A 17629-nucleotide genomic window follows, 5' to 3' on the forward strand; every position below is an offset into this window, starting at 1 on the left:
AGGTTTTAAGTGCTATTACTCCATTGAAAAGAAATCATGGGACTGAGAACTGTGTTTTAAAGGCTTAAGCTACTCAGTCAAAGACTCCAGGTCTGGGTTGGGACTCTGAGACTGTTGTCAACATTAGGCAGAGCAAGTTGAAAATGCATATGGGAGAAAGTTCTTTTATATTTGCCTTCAGAGCCTACAGCCTGAAAGCCAAAGTCTAGTGTAGAGATGCTGCTGCTGTTCAGGATCTCACCACTGACATGCAGCATGTCCTTGGGCAAGTGCCCCGGCCTTCAGCAGGCTTCATGTTCAACAGCTGGAAAACAGAAAATTCTTTGAGTTCCACAGAGATGCCACATGAAGCTACTGATAGCTGCCAATGGTTCTGAGTTTTCTGAGTGTGAAGTCCACTTAATGCAGAGAATGGCTGACTACAATAAGTTTTGGATCATGCTTTAAATAAAACCTGTATTACTTCTGACTGAGTAGTAAATTAAATTTCGTTAAGCAGCTAATGTGTCTGTATTCTAAACTGATAAACTTGTAAAGAAGCCACATGAGAATTTCTTCACACAACTTCTCCGGTCAGAAAACACCAATTCAAAAAAAAAACAAAAACCGGTTATTGATTTGGTTTTTTGCTGGTGTTTTTTTATTTTTTTCAGGAAACAGTCACTTTGGATAAATTTCACAATGTAGAGAATATTAACAAAAATGCTTCCAGAGCAACAAAATATTTTGTTTAAAAAAAAAAGCTCATATGGTAATTTCAGTTTAAACTTATTATTGTTTGAAAAATCTTCATATCTACCTGGTAGTTATAGTAGCAAAGTAAGTCCACAGCCCAAGGGGCAAATTTTGAACTGATTACAATTGGGATGAAAGCCATGGTTACAAAACCAATTTGGGGGACAGGAAAGCAGTTCCCGGTCCAGTACTAGCCATAGTAACATCAAGAAAGCTGCTGCACAAGCACAGAACCACTCCTTTTAAACACTTAATGTGCTGTGGTCAGAAAGAGCAGGAGTATTCATGCTGGGAAAATGAAGATGTTGAATATCTATGGCATGGCACAGATAAGTAATTGCTTATTCTCATAAAGTGAAAGAATCTACTAGTGAGGTAAGGAAAAAGGAGGAAAAGAGAAAATTTAGAAAATGTGAACCCATAACTGCTTTCTGAAATTATTCCTTTTTTTTAGGCGTTTGAATGGGACAAAGGAAGGAAAGTTACATACTGCTGTGGGTAACAAAGCCAGCAGGAAATATGGTTAGCCGTCAAAGGAACGTACACGATAACACCCAAGTTCACACGCAAGAACAAAATTTATCTCCTCTTCCCACCACTGTCAAAAACATATAGGGTCCAATAAAGAGTGTCTGCACTACCAAACTGCTCATATAGGAAGGGTTTAGGAAAAGTATCAAGCACATCAAAATCTGAAGGAGCAGAGGCAGACATGTACCATGATTCAAGAGAAGAAAGTTAACTGGAGATGAAAAAGAGAGATGTCAGTCAAACACAGAGGGGTACAAGCCTCAGCATTCAAATCCATGTTTCAGACACCTACATTGATCTACAGACTCCACTCAGCAGTTATAAAGGCAGGGGCTGAGCTGATGCATGGTGTCTGAGGGCAGCACATCTGTATCTAAGGCCAGGCAGGCCCAAGACCTGGTTTCACCAGGAGTATGGTCTCCAGAGTTGCCTTTCTCAGGTACTTCTGTGCTTCAAAATTGTGGTGTGCATTTAGCGAGTATTGACTTTAGATGAGCTGCAAACTCTCAATATATGGAAAATACAGTGTAGATGCAGATTCCAAAGAGCCTTAAAGTTTAAAAATACTTAGGGGCAGGAATTTGTTTTGGAGCCATGTATATTAAATTGAGATGAACCATAGCTTGCAAATGAGTGGCCTGCTTGAGTCTTCATTCAGGTCATAGATTTTATGAAAATCCCATTACTCTTAAAAAAAAAATAAATCTAATCATATTTCTATTGTGTCAGTTACTGTAGTTTTGGAATTAGGCTTCAGTCCCTTTCTCTTTTAAAATTATCTCTGCACTCCCTGGCTTTAACTGGATGAAGAAATGCTGGAATAGAATGAAAAATTACTTCTTTTGAAATGTTTCCAACCCAGCTAAAAGCTGTCTGTATGAGAAATCTTTCAAGAAAATCTGTCCTCATCTTATTTCCAGCTGGGTTGCATCCAGTTCCAAAAGTACTGCTGATGGTGGGAGAAAAGTATCTAGATACGGACAGTTATGTTATTTGAGACTCTGAATTTTGGATCGTGAATACAAACAACTCTAGAAATACCAGAGAGATGTGTTAAGGACACTAACAGAAGGGAGAGGTGAATTGAGTCAGCTTCCTCTCCTGAGGAAAGGCCACCCAGCCTCTCTAGTCCTGCTGTTACTGCCCTTACCACATCACAGATGCTTTTCCTTCACTTCCCAGCCTTTTTTTTTCCCTCACTTCTGTTCTTAAAGGCAGCAGCTCATAATCTCCTACCAGCATTTCTTCACATTTCATACACCTTTCTCTTTTCTTCATGTTTTGAAAGTGAAATCTGTAATTCTCAGCACAGAGCTACTCTATGTCCTTCAAAACACCTCCTAAAGCTCTCCTCTGCCATCGCACAGAGAAAAACCTGTGAAGAGGCTCCCAGGGCGCTGCTCCACAGCCCAACATACAACAACCATCAGTGTAGATGTACTTTTTCCCCATGTTCCCTCACCTCTTGGTAAGCACTTATTTGGCAAGCCTGAAGGAGGCTCTGTTTTCTTTCTCTGTTTATACAACACTGAGGTTCTTATCTGTGGCTAAGTCTCCTTGATCCTATCAACACACAAATAACAACAGGGAATGGTTTAAAACAAAAAAGCCAAGCAAAAATATAAAGCTTAGTTGTTTTAATTGCTTTCGCACACAGTGCTGAAAAGTCATTATTTGATACTACCAGAAGTGGCACAATCTTGTTATTATTATTTTTTTACATTGCTGTGTTGTTCCAGGGTTTTTTTCAGCAATCACTGTCAGTTCTAATTCTCCAAACAGGCAAAAATTTGGGTGGAAATCCTGTCTCCACTGAAGTCAAGTGACGGATTTCCATTGGCCTCAATGGGCCTGGAATTCACCCGGTCACAACCTAGAGAAAGAATATTTGTAGTAGCAAACCAAATAAATATATCCGTGTTTTTCTGTGAAAAATCAATTTGAGACCCCTTTTTCCTGGCAAGAGTTATGCATAGCGATATAATATGAGATACAGCAGTACTTGGAACAGGAAATGACTGTGGACACATTGTCAGGGCAGTGCTGTGCTATGCCAATGGCTGAAGCAGAGAAAACTCCTAAGAATTTGTTAAAATACTCCAGGAAATAAAATAAAACAAAATAAAAAACAAACCCAGAAATAAAATAGAGTGCACAATGAAAATACCCGAGTTGAAATTTCTGTGAGTTTGAGAGGAAACAAAGAGATGGGAAACTATATTGCAAGAAAAATAGCACTGCATGGGGGTTGTCAATGAGGTGCCAGGTGTTGCCCTTGCAAGGGAAGGAAAGCATCTCGACAAAGGTTGTCAAGGACTAAGAGTAGCAACACCACAGAGTACCTGAGGGAACAACAACCCCACAAAACATCTTAATAAAGAAATTGGGTTCAGGATGTAACAGCTTTAATAGACATCCAAAGAGTGATTTTCCTATTCTACAGAATTAATAACAACTGAAGCATATGTGTGTGTACTCAACAGATCACATGAAACAGAAAAGGAATCTTTCATGGATTATTAATTACGTGTTTGTTGTCTAAACATGAGAAACTAACCCTTAAAGGTAGGAGGCCTATGCCAGAAGCATGAAAAGCAGAACATCACTGTGAATCAAAGGACATAAAATATGCTCTCTACATCAGATATCAATGACATTTTCAGGTATTTAAAAACCTTGCTTGAAGAAACAACTATTCATTACTTTAAGTCAGACCATTATACAGCAGTGGGTAGTTAGTCAGTGAAGTGAGGAATGGCCCAGAAACATGAAATGTCTGTGTACAAAACCAGTGATTTTGTGCGTGCATGTGACTAGAGGCACTCTGCTTGTATGCATGTGACAGACACATCAGTTCAGGATTTTGGGGGAAGGTACCGACCACTTCCTTTCCCACTCACTTGTAATTAAATCAAAACATTTCTCTCACTCTTTTCCTCTTTGTTTATTTGCTTGCTGTTCTTAATCAGAAGATTAATATACTTTTCCCACTGAAAATGATTACTTTTTGCAGTAGTTCTAACACTACACAGACAAAAATATTTCAGGTGAAAAATTTTATAATTGCATGTGAGAGAATAGCTACTGTAACACCAGCTTCCAATGGAAATGTTGAATTCCTATGACAATTTAAAGTAATTATTGGAGCATGAGACACATTCTTGTAACATGAGCTATACCAATGCATAGTTTATATCATATAATAGGGTATATATTTGTACAGCATAAGCACATCATCAGAATCAAGTGTTTAATCAAAAGTGTAACTGGCAAGGTTCCAAATTGCATTCAAACTGATGATAATTTGTGTCATATCAGTCACATTCAGTTTGTAATATTCTCATTCACTGAAGTGCATGTTGCACAATTCTAAATGTTCCTCATTCCAATGTATTGTATAACGAGTTTTCATTTTTTAATACTTCCTAACTTCTTCCAGATGAGGCACTACTAAATAGTTTCTGCATATATGCTTCTAACTTTGAAGGCAATTTTCTGTGCATTTGAGGTGTATTTTATATGAACACCCTAGAAGAGGGATTTTGCTGGCAAAAATTCAATTTCTGTGGACAGAGTCTGTGGACAGATGTGTGTTATCAGCGCATATAGACTAGGTCTGTTGGGGAAGCAAGGAGTACTTATGTGCACTCCACTCTTACACAACAGCCCACATCATCAGCCCAAAATGGACATGAAGGGCAAATGGATATGCCACATTTAAGGGCCAGAGGAATGTATCTTTTAGCCCAACTGCAATCTTTTTACCAAAGTCATGCTGCCTTTTCTAAGCTGCGGCTCATATATCTGGGTCTTTGCAGTTGTTCAAACTCCAGAAGATTCAAACTTCCTTGCTATCCAAAGAGTGACTTCTATTTTTTTTTTTAGCTTTTAAAATATTTTTTTACATAAGAATATTTTTCTTCAAAATATTACATAACATTTCATAAAAATACAGAATTGTTCATGAAAGTGAGTGACTTCTGACTCCCAGATCCAGGACAGCAGCTGGAATGCATATCATGGCATGAGACCTTAGCTTTGTTTCCTTTCTTATGTGAACTCTCCCCTGCAGCTCTCTCTCAGAGTGCCTAGTTCTACGAATTGTACAACATGGCTAGCCCCTCTAACATTCAACATATGTAACTTCCACCCAACAGATGAATGTGCATTGACTGCTGTATCCCAATTCTTTATATTTTAAATACTTCTAATGTTATTTTTGCAACTATTTTCTTATTTTTTCTCTCCTTAACCAGACCAAATGGAGGAAAAAACCCAATGTTGAATTTTTCTTAATCTTAGGAAAAATTATTTTAAAATTAAATAGAGGAATTGAATAAGAGCCTGTCCTTTTCCTTCTTCCTTTCAGTCCTTTTAATCATCACATTGCAATTTTCCTTGATTTAGACTGTTGTATCACAAGCTTAGCTGATGTCCTGGTAGCAGCAAGGGTTGTGAAGAGGTACAACCATTGGCAAAGAGAACTGTGCTATCGTGTTTGTGACACAGAGGCAGCTTTATTTGCAAATTGGAAGAGTTGCTTTCTTTTAATTTATGAAAGGAAGCAGGAGAAAGAATAAGTGATACAAATAAAAATGCTCTGTTGCTACTATGTATGTAGTCATATCATAAGGAAAAGCTCCTCTAGCAATGAACTTCCCAGGGTTACTTCACACCAGTAAAAGCAGGAAGATAACCTCAGACATCAAATTACTTTATTTTTATTAAATGTAGCCATTCCTCATTTCCTATGTAAAAAAATTAAAGGTAAATATTAGCTGTAGTGCTTCCAGTAGGACTGCTCCCAGTAAGAATTAGTACCAGAAATTTTCTAAGCACATGCTCCCATCTTCTAGGTTTTTATACCTCAGCACATGGGACAGGTGGTTGCTTTATTTGGTGAAGAGCAAAACCAAGCTCTCGCAGCAATGACCTGGGTGATACCCACCAAACAGGCAGCACCAGCACAGCACTTGTTAAAATGAGCGCAGACAGAAAACACCCATGAGGTGCAAGACCAAAGCAATACAAGCAGAAGTGAGCTTAATTCCACAACAATAAACCTCAGGATGTTGATACACTCCAGGACTTTCTACACTTGGTGTAAAGCTGGCAGAGGGCATGAGGAAGCTGTTTGAGGAATAATGACAGATCTGTGCTAGTAACAGGACATATGAGAAAGTAGCTTTGTGGGAGCAAACAATGCACATTGTGCAAGCATGTAAAGGCAGATGAGACTTTGCAGGTCTATAAAACACAACAAAGGAGTCCACACTAGTGGGTACAGAGATTATAACTTCGATGTCTCACTGATGAGAGCCTTTGTTTCGATTGAAAGAAAGAGAAGTATGAAAATATTTTCTTTTTGAAGGACCTGAGTACACAATATCATAGATACTCAGATACCAAAGTTATTTATTTCAGTGAGCAGAACAGATGAGGGAAACATAAAAGAAATGTGAGCTAATGGGGAATAGCTGAATTAAAGAAACTCACAATCTAAAAAACTTTGTAATAGCCTAATGTAAGAAGAGACACTGTTCAAATCTGGTTCTATGTCTTATTCACTTAGATATTTTACACTTAGTTCAGTTATTTTATTTTCTTTCATTATTCCTTGGAGAGCAATAAAAGCATATTCCTGGCAATTGAGTTTTTTTTGCAGGATAAACAGACAAGCAAAGCCATTTCCTAACCACCCTTTGTTTGGTCTTTTTCAGACACTGTTCAAGAGAAACTGTATTTACAACAGAGAAAAAGTCTCAACTGATGAGCAAATAAAGACACTCTTAGTGTCACCAGTCCTTAAATTGGGATTTCTCAGCCCTGCACCACCAAAGCTTCTATAATCATTACACTATTTTAATTAACATACTGGCAATTTAAATTAACATATCAGTGAAAGAGAAGAGAGTTGTGATATACAACAAAGTAGAACTCCTTCCACATGGCATCAGAGTAGGTCTAGCAAAATCAGACCATTTATGAAATCTTCGTAACAAATGTAAAAGAAGTCATCCTAAACTGAGACATCGTTCTTGAACTTAGCTCAAGGTGTGTGTTAAGAACATACCAAACAGTTTTCACTGAGCCTTTGCAAACTCAAAAATGGTGAGTCATTTTCAACAGTGACCATGCTCTGATTGTGTACAAAGAACACAATGACATAATAGATGACTACATTGATCTGTAACATAGAAGACAATGGGGAAAAAACAGAGGACTGCTGACTAAACAGTGTTTTGAGAACATTTTTTGATATCAGACACAATAATGATAGGCAGATTAACAACATATGACGAAAAGATAGCTAATGTCCTAGAAGCACCAATATTTTATTACGCTATAGATTAGATAACAACTGGTTTGTTTGTCCCAGTATCACCACCTACAAGCCATGGCAGAGGGAGCATGAGGACCTTGTGAAGACCTTGGTTACCCAAAGATTTTACTGCTCCCCTCCAAGCAGTAGTTGCCTGGGTTGTCTTTTTTTTTTTTTTTAATGATTACCACACAGCAACATGGCTATGAGAGTGCTTAGTGCTTTTGAAGGAAATTGAAGTTCTTTGCAAGCTTTTATTTTTTTTTTTTTCAGAATACCTACCTTTGAGTCCAGCAGAGAGGATTACTTGGCAACACATTCCAATTTCTATTCAGACTCAGGGCAATTTCTTACCTGTAGAATGCTGAGAAGATAGAGAAGATAAACAAGAGTAAAAGTGGAAGGAGAAACAAAATAAGATCTCTTATTGAATATGTTGAATGGGAACCCCCTAGCTAGCACAAATCACTGCCTAAGACATAACTCCAGCTGTTATTATCTTTCATAGGCACAAATAGCTATTGCTTCACAATAGCACACCTCATCCACAGATATTAAGACAGAACAAATTCTCATTTTCTAAATGAGAGGGTGGGAAAGCAGCCCAAACCCCTCATTTTCCTCCTCATCTTACAGACTACAAAGCTACAAACGTCCTTGTGTCATCCTGTCAGTACTGATGTCAGTGTGTACATAAACACATCTGTCTATTTATTCAGTCATCAAAATTCCAAGTCTGCAAGCTAGTCATAATTATGCCTTCCAAAGAGGCAGGCACCTGCCATTTACTCTACCTTTTTCAATTACATCTAATTGAAGACTTGAGCTCAAATAGAGGAAGGGAGACAAGAGTTCTTCAAACTGTCTAAACACTCTCTGTTGAATAGAAAAAGAGAGGTTTCCTACCATAGCTCAAAAGAAGTCCTCCAACATGACTGGCATAATAAAGAACTGGAATATGAGATGCATTTCTTTCCTGTAAACACCATGAGGATGTTTTTTACACAGGTGGTGGCTCACAGCCAGAAGAAAAGCCCCTTCACCCCTATTCTCCTCCCCCATCCCTCATTACTGCCAAAGTTAAGCCATTAGGGAATTTTTTTGAGTATAAGAACTTGGCAAGTTTGAGTAAGTTTCTCCTTTCAAGAGCACCCAGATGATGGAGAACAGCACATTAGAAATGAAAAAAAAAATTAAAAAAAGAAACCAAGTTTGTATGAGGTGATACAGATGAGATGACTGATAGTACATTATCCTCTCTGAGTACAGCTGTAAACTCCTTGGCAACAGTAACCTGAGAGTCCCTGTGCTAGAGTAACCTTCTAGGAATTGAAGAAGCTGGGGGGAAAAAAAACCCAGCTGGCTCCACTTATATAAGGGATGTAATTAAGCCTAAAAGAGAGGATGATTTCAGTCTGTGTGCTCTGCATTAAGAATAGGTGCCTGAGAGCATTGTTGAGAAGGCACTTCTGGTACTTGTGTGTGTGTGCACATCTTGGGATTTTCCTTTTACTCAGATAGTGATGCAGAACTTTCCATCAAGAGCAAGTAGGAGGGTATCATTTGGAGAGAAGATGGAAAGAGTCAAAGAAAGAAATCCTTCTATCGTGTGATGAAAAAGGTTGACCACATTGGTTTGTCCCTCAAATTCATAGACAAGAAACCACAGCTAACATACTATTAGTAAATGAGATTGCTCATGCTAGGACCAAAATGGCCAAGTGGAAAATGTCTCACATTTGTTAAGAAGCCACTGGCAAGTTGTGTAACAGGAGAAGCAGAGTAGTTAAAAATATAACAACCCCTCATCAAATTAGTGATGCATCCACAAAGATGCCCCAGTATAATCCTTTACTTCATTTATAAGCAAAGGTAAAATACTATTTGTAATCTGAACAGAGGCTATTACTCCATCAGAACTTCCAAGCCCCATTACTACCTTCCTAAGTGCAGAGTGAACCTGTAGTGATCATACATTTAACTTTAAGAAAATGGATGCTGAGACATTTAAAGAGACATTTAAACATTGAGGGCTCTGTACATAAAAATCTATGCTAGATAAATGAAATATAAACTTTATAATGGAGTTAGCTGTTAGAAAGTAGTCAATGGTATTGAGTAACAGCAAGGAAGAATTCAGCTATTTTTCATTATTTGTATCATCTGCTGGAATGTCAAGGGAAGAAGAATGGAAGATTCCCTTTTTCTGTCTTTCCACCCATTTTTTTGCTTTCTACAGAGAAATGTAGGCTGATGTAGTCATCATTAAACAGTCTCACAAAGTCAAGGTGATTCTTTCAGACTTTTCTGGACATTCCAGAATACCATTAATTGAAGGGTGGAGAGTGCAATATGACAGGCAGGAATCTCAGGGACAAACACACTGCACTAACACCTCCAGCAGCTAGCTAAGCTGTGTGCATCTGCTCCTTTTATCTCCTGCTTTGAGGGGCAAGAAACAGAAAAGAACAGTTAATTTGCTTTCCTAGCTAGATGCTTCAGTAGAAAAGATATCTGCCAGGCCACAAAAGCACAATAAGAAAAGAAGACATGCTCTGAGGCTTCTAAGTGTATACTTTGAATTTTACTGTATAGCCTCCTTTTGTAATATATAAAGAGGATGACAAGAACTGATGATTTGTCAGTATCACTTGAATATCTCTCCTTAAGTTCATCTCTAGTATTTCTTTTTGTAGCACTGCATATTTCTTCATGTTCTTTATTTCTCCTAATATCACCATCTTTCAATAGTATTTCCAACCAGTTCCTGAGCAGATGACACTGCCTCTCAGACAAAGGGATGGATATTCAATGAATTATTTTCATATGTAGATACATATTGGCAGCAATGGGGGTTGCCAGAATTGCTGGTACAAAATATGCAAAGAATCATGCTCAATTCTTTAGGATTACTTAAATGTTCTAAAGCAGGTGAAAGACCTGGTCTTTGTTTTTATAAATAAAATAGAAGCACCAATTCATTTGAGAGATCACTCTACTGGCCAAAAACTGGTGACCTTAATGGAGTGACTTGAAAGATTCACTTGGCTTATTGGCTTTCCTGCCTATTCATTCATTCATGCCCCTGGGAAACAGAAGCATGATTTCACTAAATACATATAATGGTTTTTGTGCAGGTGTAAGGGGATATATGCATGCAGAAAGCCTGCACTCTTTCCTTCACCTTGGCAGCATCACTCTCCCTTTCTGTTACATTTTATCAGCCTGCCATGAAGAATAAAGGCACTTACTTCACTCTTCTTCCCCGACATGAGCAAAAAGCCTTGTTTTTTGACAGCACAGGTTAACGATGTCCACAATGATGACAAAATCCAGGGAAAAACTGAGAAACTATACTCAAGTCTTTCTCTCTCCGCCAAAGGTCTGAGCACAAATACAGTTTAGGATGATGGGGGCAGGGGCACAGGGAAGCAAAACCAAACCATGCCAAAGTGTGCTTAAGGAGATAGCAAGTGATGCAGATGAGTAAACCAAGATGACCTGGCACATCACTGCTGCACTGACTGAGAATATCAGATTGTTCTGACAGGCTCAGGACTCTGCAGGTGTATTTCTCTCACAACACTGCAAACAGATTTCAGACCTGTTATGCACAAATGTTCAGAGCTAATTCCTACCTTTGCAATGGAAATGCTGCAAGTAAATTATCTATTATGTTCATGTCCATTATTAGACTCTCTTTCATCCATGCACCACAATTGTAGTGCCCAACAACACACTGAACAATAAGGAAAGCCAGGACTCTTTATAGCTCTTGTATTAATACATTTAACACATGGCTATTTACTGCACCTTACTGTAAACTGGCATTCACGGCTTCACTATTCCTTTTATTTCATAGTCACTGCTACTTGTTCAATGTTAAAGCAGTTTCTTGTTCACATGCTTCAAATAATCAGGATAATCAACAACATTTGTGGTTTGCCTCCTATATGACTTGGCTTTTTCATTGCTTACATGAAAGAGGGGAGCACTGTTCATTCTTTTTATGCATATATGATCTATAGATCACTTTTTTTTATTCAACATAGCACAATTAACAGAGCTTTTGCAGAAGCCTCAACAGCCTCACAGACCCACATTCTGTGGGTGAGGCTGCATTTAATAAAGAGCAAACAGAATAAATAAAAGGGTAAAAAAAGGTAGGCAGGGTAAACTGAACTTTAGCCTCCAAAGCATGTTTTTACTCCTAGAACGGGACAATCCCCATTCGTGCATGTGAAAGGGAGAAAGGAAAGCATGGAATGTTCCTTGGTGCAGAATGAGGTCAGAGTGCTCCAGAGCTCAGTGGGGACTTCTGCTGAGGGCTGCCCTCAGAGGAAGCCAGGAGCCAGGAGCACTTGCATCTCCTGGACAAGAGAGCCTGGCTTCACAGGCAGCCTGAAGATGTTACTTCCCATCAAAAACAACTCCGAGCTATTGAAACATCTGAAAGAAAGATGTGGCAGGACAAACACAGTGCAAGCTACACGTAAGGCAAAGAACTGCTGTGATGATGCCAAGCTGCATTGCCACCAGGCTCTGACAAGAAAACACCTGTCATATGGAGGTAGTTTAAGAAGTTACCTCATGTTGTTACATCCAAATGTACAGTACTTCTTAGGAATACTAATGTCTTGGCTCTGTGCAGCACTGTACTGTGTTGACATGACCTTAATTTTTCCTTAGCTAGATGTGCTCTATCTTCCCTCTTTATCCTGTTTCATGTTGCTTCAGATTTAATTTGTTTCTCCAACATTTGTTTAAGGAGCTGAATGAAATGGGGTGGCACACGCTTTCCCAAGGGAGTATTGACGTTCCAGTGTGGTGAAATGGTGTAATATGCAAGAGAACACACTGCAGATATTCAATACAGCAAAAGGCAGGTTTATTTTTTCTAGAAATGTTTCATTTGTTCTAGCAGGTGTGTCTAATACCTTTTGCATAATGATAAACCCACACACATTCTTCATGCAAATAGTGACCCAAGAGCTGCTCTGAGTTGCTTCAAGTAGTAAGTGCATGTAACAACCTGCACTTACATACACACTGTATGTTTACAGAGCGTTCATACAGTGCAAGGTACACAGAGCCCACTGTGCCAGGGCAGGGACACATAGGGCTGCTGGAACAGAGGTGCCACACCAACACAGTCAGAATCTGCCAAAATTGTCAGAAAATCAGAAAATCTCTTCAGAGCTATTAGGACAGCCATACATCTTATATTTCTTCTCCTTTCTGCAGCCAGAAAATATTTTTCTCTCATGTGTGTTATTTGAAATGCCTCCTATATCAACTGTTCCTGTTCCACAAGGGTTTGGGGAGGAAGGTATGGGAGCAAACGTGGAGGCTCACCAATCTGGACTTTACATGATGTGACCACTGCACACTTGGGTACCTCCACATGCTCCATTGACCTGCCGTGGAAACAGCCTTGGTCAGTAGAGAGTTTCTTTCACCCTATCTCACATCTGCTAGCTTCATCTTTCCTTAAATATCCCATGTGCTGTGCCTCAAAGGTCAGCAGAGCACTTCCTATACCAGCTCTCACCACTACTTTGGTCAGATTATTATTAAGATCTTTATCTTTTCTTATTAGTGATTTCACTTTGCAACTGAACTCAGTCCTGATAGCTTGATGGACATTTTCTTAATAGGAAAAATAAATAATAATGTTTGTCCAAATGGTTATTCTGGCAAATACGTCTGTGAGCTAGCTGGCTGACAATTCTTTAATCCACTGTATTTGAAGGAAAGTGAAAGGAAAGAAATAAAAAAGAGGCAATTCTGTTTGTGGCAATGCCCTAATGCATGTAAGTCTGCTTTTTCAACACAGAATTACCACTCTAGATCTAACTCTGGAACACTGAAGTATTAAAGTATATGAACTTTCTACCTCAAGCCAGGGGGTCAAATCAGCACCCATATTTGATGCAGAACTTTCACAACATCATGGCATCTGTCTGAGCTTAGAGATTGTGAATTACAACAGATGAGAGGCAGACATTTGCTTGCATCTCTGTTTTGCCTGCTCTTTGGTGTCTACAAATTCTGTTTGACAGTAAATAGTTTAGCTTCACCCATTTGATCTTGCACTGAAATGAGCTGAAGTGCTGATCTCACTCACCTCTGAATGTTAACGGGAGCTGTAACCACACAAGGACCAAGATCCTGATATGCTTTCTTGGCCCACCTCAGTGTTTTTTATGCTTTCAGGACAGTCAAACATGCAGCTTTAAACAAGGTAAGTCACCCACAGTGCAGTTCAAGTTTCCAGGTTTGACTTTGCACGGGGACACGCAGGGAGTGCCTGGTCAGCAGAAATGTGTTTGCAGAGGCTGGCAGCCCTGCACGGAGACACGGTGTCTGCGGGAGCACCCAGCCTGGCAGCAACAGCCCCAGCCCTCTCTGCTCTGCTCCTGGGCTGCCAGGAGCCAGGGAGGGTATGGGAAATGGGCTGCAACTGCAAGACTTTAGGAGGCTGTAAATGGAAGGCTCTCCACCAGGTCCGAGGTATGGTCCCTTTGTTTTCAACTGGGTCAGGATTTTATCTGATAATGTACTTACCGCTCTAAAACCTGCTAAATTGCACAGACATTTGATAACTAGATAATTGATGGTGTTTCATGCAGAGAGTTCCTGTGAAACACTGGAGACTCCTACTACAAGTCAGTAAATATTTTATGCCCATTTGGGTACAGTTACAACATGCCACAGTAAGTAGGATGAGTAAAACAAGAAAATTCACATGGGATGCCCGGGACAGATTCTGACCTCTGCATCTTCTAATCCCTCAAATGTGTGATGAGTTTTATCTTTCCCTGGGAGCAGTTTCATTCATTTCATAGTGTTTAGTTTTAGTAAAAGCACTAGAATTTGTCTCAGTGTGACTAAGAAAAGTAGCTAATAATTGTCATCATGCTTATCTCTTTGGCATTTTAGCTTGAGTTCCTACTAATAAAGAACTATTTGAGATTTTAACAGAAATGTAAATGTTGAAGTTTCACAGGTCATTGAGTTTTATAATATTGAGTCATTGGGCTATTATACATTGATCGAGCAAATAGCAAATGGTGTGACTTGCCAAAGAGCATTACTCAAATATTGACCAGGAATTGATGACAGTGGGCTACTCTCCAAGGACTACAAAAGTTAACAGGAAATTTCTACCTGAAGCAACTGCAAGCTTCTGCCTTAAGACAGACAGGTTTTTTTGGTTCCTTTTTGTTACCATCTTTTATAGTTTCTGCTATATCCAAAGACTCTTATCATAAACAGAAATGTGCTTGGAGTAAATGCCTTCATTTATGCAATTTTTTTTAGTTTATCTCTCAGTTCTCTCTTATTTCCAACAGTCTATTGATTTCTTTAATTAATCATACCTATTATTCTTCTTATATTTCAATATAATTTTATTATGACAATATAATTTTTTATTTAATTATATAAATATATGCTTCCACCTATAAAGGGTGGATGCAAGGACGGGTAGCCTGGGAGCAATACAGAGATATTGTACAGGATCATGTAAGGAAAGTTAAAGCTCTGATAAAATTAAATTCAGCCAGGGACATTAAGGTCAACAAGAAAAGCTTCTATAGGTACATAAAAGGAAGATTTGGGAAAATGTAGTCCCTTTCCAGAAGGAAACAGAAGACCTGGCTACCCAGGATACAGAGATAACCTCAGTCTTGACAAGCAAGTGATTTGGGCCACGCTGCCCAAACTGTAGAACCCAAAGGCAGGGATTAGGAGAGGGAAAAACTGTCCACCTTGGAAAATCAAATTGGAGGGCATCTAATAAACCTTAAGGTGCACAAGTCCATGGGACTTGTGACGAGATACATCTGCAGTTCTTGAAGGAACTGGCCAAGGAAGTGGGTAAGCCACTACTCATCATATTTGAGATGTCATGGCAATCCAGTGAAGTTCCCACTGACAGGAAAAGAGGAAACATTGTCATTATTTTTCAAAAGAGAAAAATGAAAGAACCAGGGAACCACAGGCTGGTCAGTCTCACCTCTGGACCTGGCAAGATTATGGAGCAGATCTGCCTGGAATCCATGCTGAGGCAGAAGGAAAATAAGAAGATGGTTGGTGACAGCCAGCTTTGCTAAGAGCAGATCAAGCCTGACAAACTTGGTGGCCTTCTAAGATGGGTTTACAGTGTTGGTGGATAAGGGAAGTGGATAAGTGACAGACATCATCTACCTGGACTTGAACAAAACATTTGACACTGTGCCACCTGATAGCCTTGGAGAGACACGGATTTGTGAGGTGGACCACTCAGGGGATAAGGAACTGGCTCAAGGAGTTGTTTTCAAGGGCTCCCTGGTCCAAGCAGAGACCTGTGACAACTGGAGTTCCTTGGGGTTGGTCCAGGCACTGGTACTGTTCAACGCCTTTGTCAGTGACACGGACAGTGAGATCAAACTCACCCTCAGTGAGTTTGCCAATCATGCCAAGCTGTGTGGTGCAGTACCTAAAGAAGACCTACAGCAGAGATGGGAGTTTTTTCAAGAGCTTGTGATGATGGGACAAGAGGCAGTGGGGTTGAACAGGAAGAGGGTGAGTTTAGATTAGATAATAGGGTGGTGAGACACCGGAACAGGTTGCCCACAGAAACTGTGAATGCCCTTCCCTGGAAGTGTTCAAGGTCAGGCTGGATGGGACTTTGAGAGGCCTGTTCTAGTGGAAGGTGCTCCTGTATGTTGCAGGGAGGTTGAAACTAGGCAATTTTTAATGTCCCTCCCAACCCAACCCATTCTATTATATTAAAAAAACAGGAATGCCAATATATGCAGTACACTGCTCCACTGTAAAGTGTGATTTGCATACAGTACAATGCATCTTATCTTGACCAAAGAACACTAAAGTACAAGTTTCTAGTATGATCTTATTTGATTTTACTTCTCCAGAGTCATAAACCTGATCCCAAAAACAACACTTCAGCTCAGATAGGAGAAACTGCTATGAGAAGACCTTGTCTTAAACCCTACTTTTTTCCTAGGACACAGGACACCCTGCAGGAATTTCAAAACCTGGTTGTAAAGTAGGACCCTGATGCAGTTTGGGGTAGGAGCACAGTCTGTTTTTCAAAATATACAGCCAGAGGCTCAGAACCAGTGATCTCATCCATATCCACAGAAGAATGGGCTTCATTGGCTTCATTCTCCTTCTCACCATAAAAGAATTTGAATTAATTCCCCGAAGAGCCCATAAGGCAGTTTGGGAACAATGTTCTTTCCTATGAAAGCTATTCCACACTACTTGGAACAACCAGATATTATCTTGGCCAGAGAAAGTGCTCTTGGACATTCAGCTGGATCGAGGAAATCAGCGTGTCAGTCCCTGTTCTACTGCCTATTTCACACTTTTGTGCTGTGTGTTTAATAAAACAGGAACTGACATCAAAGTATCTTCTCTCCCATGTGTGCTGTTAACATGAGATCATAGAATCACATTCAATCTCCTTCTTTATTTTAATTTCCTTCATTTTTAATCTAATGGATTTTGAACAAGTCCATAAAATTCAGCCCAATTTCAGCAGAGCAGCTGTGAGGATGAGGAGGCACACTGCAAGAGGTCACCCAGAGAAGAGCTGTGGATGCCCCATCCCTGGAAGTGTTCCAGAGTGGGTCAGATGGGGAGCAACCATCCAGTATCACATATATTGAGATATTGCTTTGAGCAACCTCCAATATCACATATAACGAGACACAGCCTTGAAGTTCCGCATGGCAGAGGAGGACCATGGGTCCCTGCACTGAACACAAACCTGCTAAGCAACCTTTCCACACAGACTTGGATAGCAAGCCACTGGATCAGGCCCTGCCCACCATGAGCTGAAGAGAGCAGCTCTCATTCATGAGCACACAAGTGGCTTAAGCACAAGCCAAGAACCAATTTGCTGGTTAGTCTGACTGTGCTGGAGGCCCTTGGCCAAAGCCAGGTCTTCAGCAGGGACCAGCAATCAAAGTAAGCCTCTGGATTTCTCACCACACTAAAAGAGGGAGTCTGCCCTGCTGTTCTTCCCAGCTG

At 39.8% G+C, this 17629-nt stretch overlaps 1 long non-coding RNA gene across 1 annotated transcript in view; it reads right to left on the reverse strand.

Moving 5' to 3' along the window:
• LOC143694523 (uncharacterized) overlaps positions 1-17629 on the reverse strand; it is a 142427-nt gene that overhangs the window by 28800 nt on the left and 95998 nt on the right. The window contains exon 3 of the long non-coding RNA XR_013183080.1: positions 7871-7952. This is a non-coding gene — a long non-coding RNA (uncharacterized LOC143694523). The remainder of the gene's footprint in view (positions 1-7870; positions 7953-17629) is intronic.

Source organism: Agelaius phoeniceus, chromosome 1 (assembly GCF_051311805.1).
Source record: "Agelaius phoeniceus isolate bAgePho1 chromosome 1, bAgePho1.hap1, whole genome shotgun sequence".
NCBI lineage: Eukaryota > Metazoa > Chordata > Aves > Passeriformes > Icteridae > Agelaius > Agelaius phoeniceus.